Consider the following 7758-nt stretch of genomic DNA (forward strand, 5'->3'; position numbering starts at 1 on the left):
TCCATGTTTCCTCCCCCAGAGAAGGTATGCGCCACTAACACAGTGGACTACTGCTACAGTTACTTAGGTAACTGTTTTGAAGGCGATATATTCTAAATGCTTAGACACGAAATGGCTGCTGAAAGGCAAGACAGGTACAAACACCATTTTTTTTGCTTATATCAGTTCATCATTTATGTTCCTTCATAATAACTCACAGCTGACGACATACCGATGCCAGTGATACTGCCGGATCGCCAGAAGGAAAAAGGAATTGTAATCGCCTTTAAGCCCCATTCCCAATACTTTGGATGAGGCAGGTCCCTCACTCTGTTATCTTTCGACATTAGCCTGCAAATATTATTGGTTTAACGCCACGAAGCTGAACAGTGCTTTATGCGGCACGGCGTAGTGGAGAGCTCCGGATTAGTTTTGACCACCTGGAGTTTGACCACCTATAAGTACGCGAGCGTTTTTGCAATTCGATCCCATCGGAATGCGTCTGCCGAGGCAGGGATCGAACCTGCGACCTCGATCTCAGCAGCTGAATGCCAAAGTCACTGAGAGATCGCTGCGGTTCCGCCAAGCTTCAGCTGTGTCGCTTCTAGCGGATTTATTTGCTGGACTATTAGTGAACAGATATGACAGAAGCAGCGCTCTGCCTTGTCACCCCCCTCTGCTTTCGTCAGAATTTTCGCACTGATTCGCTAACGTCGTGTTCCATATTTTCTCATTCTTGATGTGCGCTCGGCCCCTCTCCTAATTCGACGCAGTCCTTGGCCAGCTGCACAAAGTGGAAAAGACATGGTCGTTTTATTGTGACAGAAATGCGGGAAGGTTCGCCTGTATCGAAATGCTGACCAGCTACTCACTATTGTGGAAATGGAACGGAGTAAAATGCGTAGGAGTGCAAAATACCGATGAGGGCAAAATGGTAGTTTTAATGGACGTCAACAGCCAAATTTATTCAAGCTCTCAAGTCAAGACCACTCCGGTGAAAAAAGAAAGAAAATTGATAGCCTTTAGAATTTCTTGACGATAACGAAGGTCACACTAGGATCCCAAAATGAACTTTTCTAACAAGTGTTAATCGTTAAAATTTGTCAAATTCTCCCACAGTGATTTTCCTTCCGCTGAATATCGCAGGCTGATGCACAATGCGTGTTCTATATAGTCTCAGATGTACCACGCTCTTCGCAGTCATCATGATAAACTCCAACACAAGCTACTCTTGTTTGATCTCGTACATTCTTCTCTCACATTGTATTGCACATGCTGCGTACTGGCATGTTGACAACGCTGCTAGTGATAACTGTTGTTACGCGGATACAATAGAACACGTTTTGTGCGACTGTCCTGGATACAGAGCACAGAAACGATCACTGGCGACTTCGCTATAGCTGGTATTGATGACAGACTATCACCAACACAAATTATTTTGGAATGCCAACTCCCCAAACGTTGCTGCATAGGGCTACAAATGCATTGTTGCAATTCTTACGCACCACAGGCTTACATAAGTGATTTCAACCCCGACATGTGTTACCTACTACCCTGTGCTGTGAATGGTACTGATAGTGTGCATGTGGTATATTTTTCTCTCCCAACGACTATTTCTTTCTTATCTTTCTACGCTCCCCCCCCTCCCCCCCCCCCCGCTCCTTCCTTTCGGTGTAAGGTAGCAAACCGTTTTGCTTTGTATCTAGTTGATCTCCCTGCTTCTCTCTCTCTTGCCTCTCTTCCTTGAATTGGACATGGGTGTAGCCAGTGGAGGCCGACCAGTTTATCCATATACTGTGCGATCACTGAAATCGGTGAGAATGCAACAAACTCGACCTTCCGTCGATAGTTCCTGGCGTGGCACTATGTGTTCCTGCCACCTGGTTTGCCACCGCTGGGGAGGGAGCAAGACCGTCGGTGTCCAGTCGCGTGATATAGGCTCAGAAAGTGGGTGTACTCCGTGCGACAGAAAGCGTCTCGCAGAATCGGCTGCAGCAGATGGTCAAGCTCAAGCAGGCGTATCACTTAACGCCGAGCGTGTTGCCTGGCAACGCTCGGCGTTGAACAGTGCAACACGCTCGGCGTTGAACAGAACAGTGCAACGCTGGCCGACACCGCCGTCCCCATTCTTCTTGAGCTGACACCGAGTGAGATCGCTTAGAACTGTGGCATCCCTAGATCCGAAAGCGTCTGCACCGCATGCAGAAAGGTATCATCATCTGGAAGCACCTTAGAAGCAAAGAACACTCGGTACGTATGCACTGACGTAGAGTCACAGCGTGCGTTTCTGTGAGCAGCCGCACACTGAGGCGCTTCATAGGAGCCATTAGCAACCGGCCTAGCCTGCTGTGCTAACCCCACTTGTAGCAACAAGGCATCACAACCACCATCATTATCCTCTGCCCGAAAGACCTAAACCCAACCGAAACTTATTAAGCACAACTAAAATAGCTCTTCCGCGCATTACCATATTGAAACGAATATATATATAGAGTGTTCGTTGTGGTATGATCCGTAGAAACGCTTAAGCTTCCTGCGCCCCTTTTTTTACAGAAAGACAAAGTTGGCAGAACGACGAATCTGGCAAGCAACCTTATACGGCATCTGAATGCCAAGTCGAACGTTATTTTCGAATAGGGAACGCCACAAACGATCGGCTTGAGAAAGACGCTGCTTCGAGGCAGGAAGAGAATGCGAGCGATATGGCAAACATGCTATAAAAGTATTCAAAAAACTTAGTGCAACGACACCACGCAGAACTGAATGAGCCAAAAGAAAGCGACCGAGGCATCGTAAAATCGCTATACACGCTGCGTACGCAACGCCGTTTAAATGGGAGACAAAAGGGGGGGGGGGGGGCACTAGTAGCCGCAGAGACAAACGCTTCACAAATCGACCGCATTTTTCTTCGACATCCGGTTCGCTCCACGCTGAATATCTATATCGGACTGCGTGGCTCGCCCGCCTAGACATGCACCACCGACATCGGTCTGCCAGAGCCTACAATTCTGCCGCTTCGTTCTCGCGAAAAAAATAAAAACAATAAGGAGGAAAGAAAGAATCTCGACAAAGCGGCACTGCATGCGTTGCGAGGACTCGGGGATGTTCTCGGGTGGATGGATAGGGTATATGCGGGGAAACGGGCCCGTCGCCATTGTCATCGTATTGCGTTCAATTTGTTGCTTTCTATCCAGCTTGAACTGTCCGGCTTGCCACAGCATTGCTTTTATCTTGTTTTCTCACACTTCTTTTATTTTTTTGCAACTTTGCTGTCGCATTAGCCTGAAGGACTGCAAAGCACACAATGGGGCAGTTCGCGAGAGTTTGTTCAGAATTATGTTTTCTTCTTCATAGAGCCGTCGTGCCGCGCTGAGAACAACAGCACGAGGTTTTAACAAATAGAGACATGCGAAAGGATAACAATATTTATATTGTTATCCTTGAAGCGCTCAGAGAAAGAGGAGAAAGGAATGAAAACTAAAATGAAACAAAGTACTGCGAAGCTGGGGGCTTAGCGGAAGGCCGATGCCCAACCAAGAAGTGAAAAGAATGCGAAGAGAAACCGTGCCAAGTGGAAGAGAAAGGCTGGAGTTCGTCCAATTGTCTCTTCCGCAAGGGTGCGTTTGACCGAGAGAAGCAAGTCGTTCGCCTGCCGCTGCTGCCCTACGCGTGGCTTCGTTGGCCGGACTGCTTCAGCGTGCGCGAAAGGAGAGGGCGAGCGATGGAAAAAGACTTTGCGGTCGTTGTTTCACTGAAGGCGAAACCGTGGTGCGTCTCCGCGCGTTAGAAGTAACGCGCTGTTCGTCGTTTTGATTCGTCGGTTTGTCACCCTTCTTTTATTTCCTTTGTTTTGCTAAACTACAGCCATTTGTTATTTGCGACAGAGTACAAGAGGGAGACCGTTTAAAACACTTGGCACTGACGATAGAGAGAGTGTTAAGTTTCAAGAACCGTGCTGTCAAAGCAAACCTTGGACATCATTTTACGAGAAACGGTGCGCAAGCTGAGGGCGGACGCTGTGTTTCATTCAAAGTTTCCGAGCTTGCCCGAAATGTTTTCTACGGGAAGCCTATATACTATAGGCAACACGAGGTACACGTTGGGCGGAAAACTGGGATTTGCCTCATTTGGCGAGAATCGATGCCAACGCCGTTCGCACGACGTGAATCATCTTCCCGCGAGCAAAAGGCGTTGGCCTCTTTGAACAGGATTCTCGGTAACTTTTGCCATGACGTAGTGCGAGCAGGAATGCCGCAAGTTGAAACAACTGTCATATTTTCTTGCGCCACTCCCATACGCTTGTTCGCGATTTCGTTTTTTTATGCCTCCTTTGTTTACATCGTTCTATCTTCAACATACTACGCGTGCCCAAGCTGCACGTTATCTAACGATTGCTAATGTCTGCAAGCGGTTTTTCATACACTTAGGCAGAGAACTGTGCATGGTGTGAGGGGAAGTTCGATGCCAAAGCTTTCCCTAATTAAAAGTCCGGCCCTAAACGAGGTCCGAATGACGCTGCTTCTCTGCGAATGCCTGAGAGACGGATTGAATAATGTTGCCCGGCACTGACTCTTCGATCATGCTCTGTGATCTTTTGTTATGGGCTTTCCGAATTGTCCCTACAAGAAGACCTTTGTGGCGAGCGTTTCCAGCGACGGACTTCTCCAGGATGAAAAGCAAATGATGAAAACATGGCTAGGGGGCTCGTTCACGCATCGTCGGCGAAGCGTCGCATGCTTCTATTCAGGAGCATTCCGCCCCGATGGAATCTCGCATTCGAATCGTTCTCGTTCTGTCCGCATCCGGGTGAATGGAAGTGATGCACTGCGCTCCACTGTGACAAATGGGTTGTGTGCTTCTTGCCCGATGAAAACGTCGACGCGAAGACGACGAAAGTGTTCAGAAATGAACAAAAAGTAAAAAAAAAGAAAGAAAGATGCGCGAAAGGAGTTGCCATTTCCTGAAAGGGAAACGTGGTTGCTCTACGTGTAGAGAACCTTACGTACTTTTAACAACAGCTGCACGTGAACGACGTTCGGCATACCTTCAACAGGCTCGTGTTTTCAGGATAATTTCGGCCCTTGGGGGTTTATGCCATTCCAAAGCAATCAGTTCAGCTTATCTTGCCCGCCTTTCCTCTCTTTAACGCTGCGCGCACCGTATTTCCCCGGTCACGAACGTCATGCACGTTATCAGCGTGACGTAGCGTTCTTCGCGGAAAAGGGACCAGCGCACAGTGTCAGAGAAAAGAAATGCACGCAAGCTAGTCGACGATTATTGTTCGGGGAAAAAATAAGCGTCAGAGGGTGTAAAGGTTTTCTTAAATATCTATAAAATTTTGGGACATTGCGCTCAAAAACCACTAGGTGATTATCACGCACACGGCAGTAAGGGACTCAGGATTGATTTTAAGCACCTGTGGATCTAAATGAGCGTTTTTGTATACAGCCCTCATTTAAGTGAGGCCGCGGCAGCCTCGTTTGAACTCGCGATCACGAGCTGAGCAGCGAAACGCCACAGCAAATTAGAGCTTCTTCTTCTTCTTCTTCTTCTTCTTCTTCCTCTTCTTCATATTATTATTATTATTATTATTATTATTATTATTATTATTATTATTATTATTATTATTATTCGGTATATTGACCACCTGACGCTTTCGTTAAGGTTACGCGTGCGTGCAGTCTGAGCGCTGTAGCAGTAGCTGAGAACGCGTTGGTTAGTCATTACAGTCAGAAAACTAATGGAATCTTTGGCTTGTCGTCTCGGAGTGGTCTAGACCAATCACGCAGAGCAGCGTTGCCTTCGACTCGCCGCGTCATCACGACAAAGCGTTGCCGCTGTTGAAGACGCCCTACTGTAACCTACGCGACTGTATCTGGCACCTCAACGAATGCTTGTCTCACCGCGCGTTCGCTGACTGGAGCTTTGGTTAACGAAATCGGATGTTTGCTGCAGTCACATGGTTTCGCCTCTGCCATGTCCTCCTCCGATAGCCAGTCGCGCGTTCGGCTTGCCTGCTTCTCCTCTGCATCTGAGTTCGAGGAACGCCGACCTGGCCGATTCTGATTCGCAGGATGGAGGAGACAAGTCGAAGATACCAAAAATATGGCCAGTTTCCAGTGGTACTCGGCGTTGTGAGAGAGAGAGTGAGTGAGTGAGAGAGCGAGAAGCGACGGATTGATGAGGGATAACAAAACTATACATTGCCAGTTATTTATTAGCGCTTTGTTGGTAATAATAGCGACACTTTGTCATGTTCTAATTGGTAGATGATAACAAAGGAATGGTATTCGACAAAAGGAACCATTACGTTACATCAGGACCTCTGTCTATTGCCTCTGTCTATTGCCTACCAAAACGTCCATCATTAGCAATGCCAGGGCCTCCGTTTATGACGTGAAACAGCATAGCTGAGAAGAGTTGAATATGTACAAAAACAGTACCGAAATTTCGAAGCTGATAAATCGATTGAGATTTACCCTCTGTGACACAATACTATTTTTAATGCGAGGGTACTAAGGCAATTTAGTAATTAAGTAATTACGGGCAATTAAGTACACATGGCTTAATTAAGTAATTAAGGGCAATTACGTACACAGTACTTAATTTCCGTGAACTATATCCCAATGTTCTAAGATGACTTGCCCCCTTCCTTTCCTTCTCGCCACCCTCCTCCTTCTGCTTCGTCTTCTCCTATACCTTACAATGCGTGGATTGAGAATATGTCAGCAGTGAGTAAGTGAGCACGCACTCGAACAATATGCGTGTCCCTGTCGCATTGTAGTCAGAGTTTCACATGTAGTATCCTAGTGCAACACAAATGTACTTCACTTCGGAAGAGCCAGTAGTCCGAAAGAGCAGACATTCAAAAGACTCCAGCTGACTCCTTGGTCGGGTACGGACTTCTGTGACGGTATTCTGCGGGAATCACTTGAGGGGACAACTTCGCTTTCGCGAGATGTCGTGTGACTAGAGCCAGACGCGTCGGCGTCCACGGGTAACAGCGTACATGACACTCTGCTATGACCGTAATACTTGGCATCGTGCCAGGACCGCTGTCGTTGTTAGCAGACGCCGATACGTACAAATCTTACAAAGCACGGCTCACCTGGACCACAGAGTTGCTGTTTATGTATGTGGACAGGAGGGCTCTGTCCACTATCTGAGCAAACAAGCACTCCGCCAACTTGCAAAAATAATTTGAATAACTTAGATTTAAAAACAACCCGTATCAGATATTAAGATGATAAGAATCTGCGTCGGCCATGTCTACGTTCGTATCGCCCTCTCTTTGTAAGCGTTCCAAGCACAGGCGTATCTCCTTTCCTTCCCTTGCGCTCTCCCGTGGTGGTGGTGCCGTGAGCATGTTGCACGCCAGAACCCTGAGGCTGAAAGAAATGCGAACAGTCCATGTGGCCCCGATCCCGAAAACTTGGAATGTTTTGCCTGAGCAACGGCCTGGGTTGAGAGGGAGTTTGTGGGGAAACAATTTTGTGTGGCCGGTGTTGTGCGTGACCGCTTGTGGTTTTCGAGTGACCCCTGCACCATTACTGCACTGCAGGACGTCGACCAACGCACGATCGCCTTGGCTACGGTTAAGCAAAGTGTGCCCTCGGAGTGCGGTGAAGTGCGTATCTGTTCTACATGCCGGGATTCGTTGGTAAAATGTGTCGTGCCACATTTCGCAACAATACACGGGTGTGCACACCCCCCGGTTCCTCATAATTTTCCGAGGCTCAACATCGTGGAGGAGCGACTAGTCGCGCCTCGCCTTCCATT

The sequence above is a fragment of the Dermacentor variabilis genome, chromosome 6 (assembly GCF_050947875.1).
Source record: "Dermacentor variabilis isolate Ectoservices chromosome 6, ASM5094787v1, whole genome shotgun sequence".
In the NCBI taxonomy this organism is placed as follows: domain Eukaryota; kingdom Metazoa; phylum Arthropoda; class Arachnida; order Ixodida; family Ixodidae; genus Dermacentor; species Dermacentor variabilis.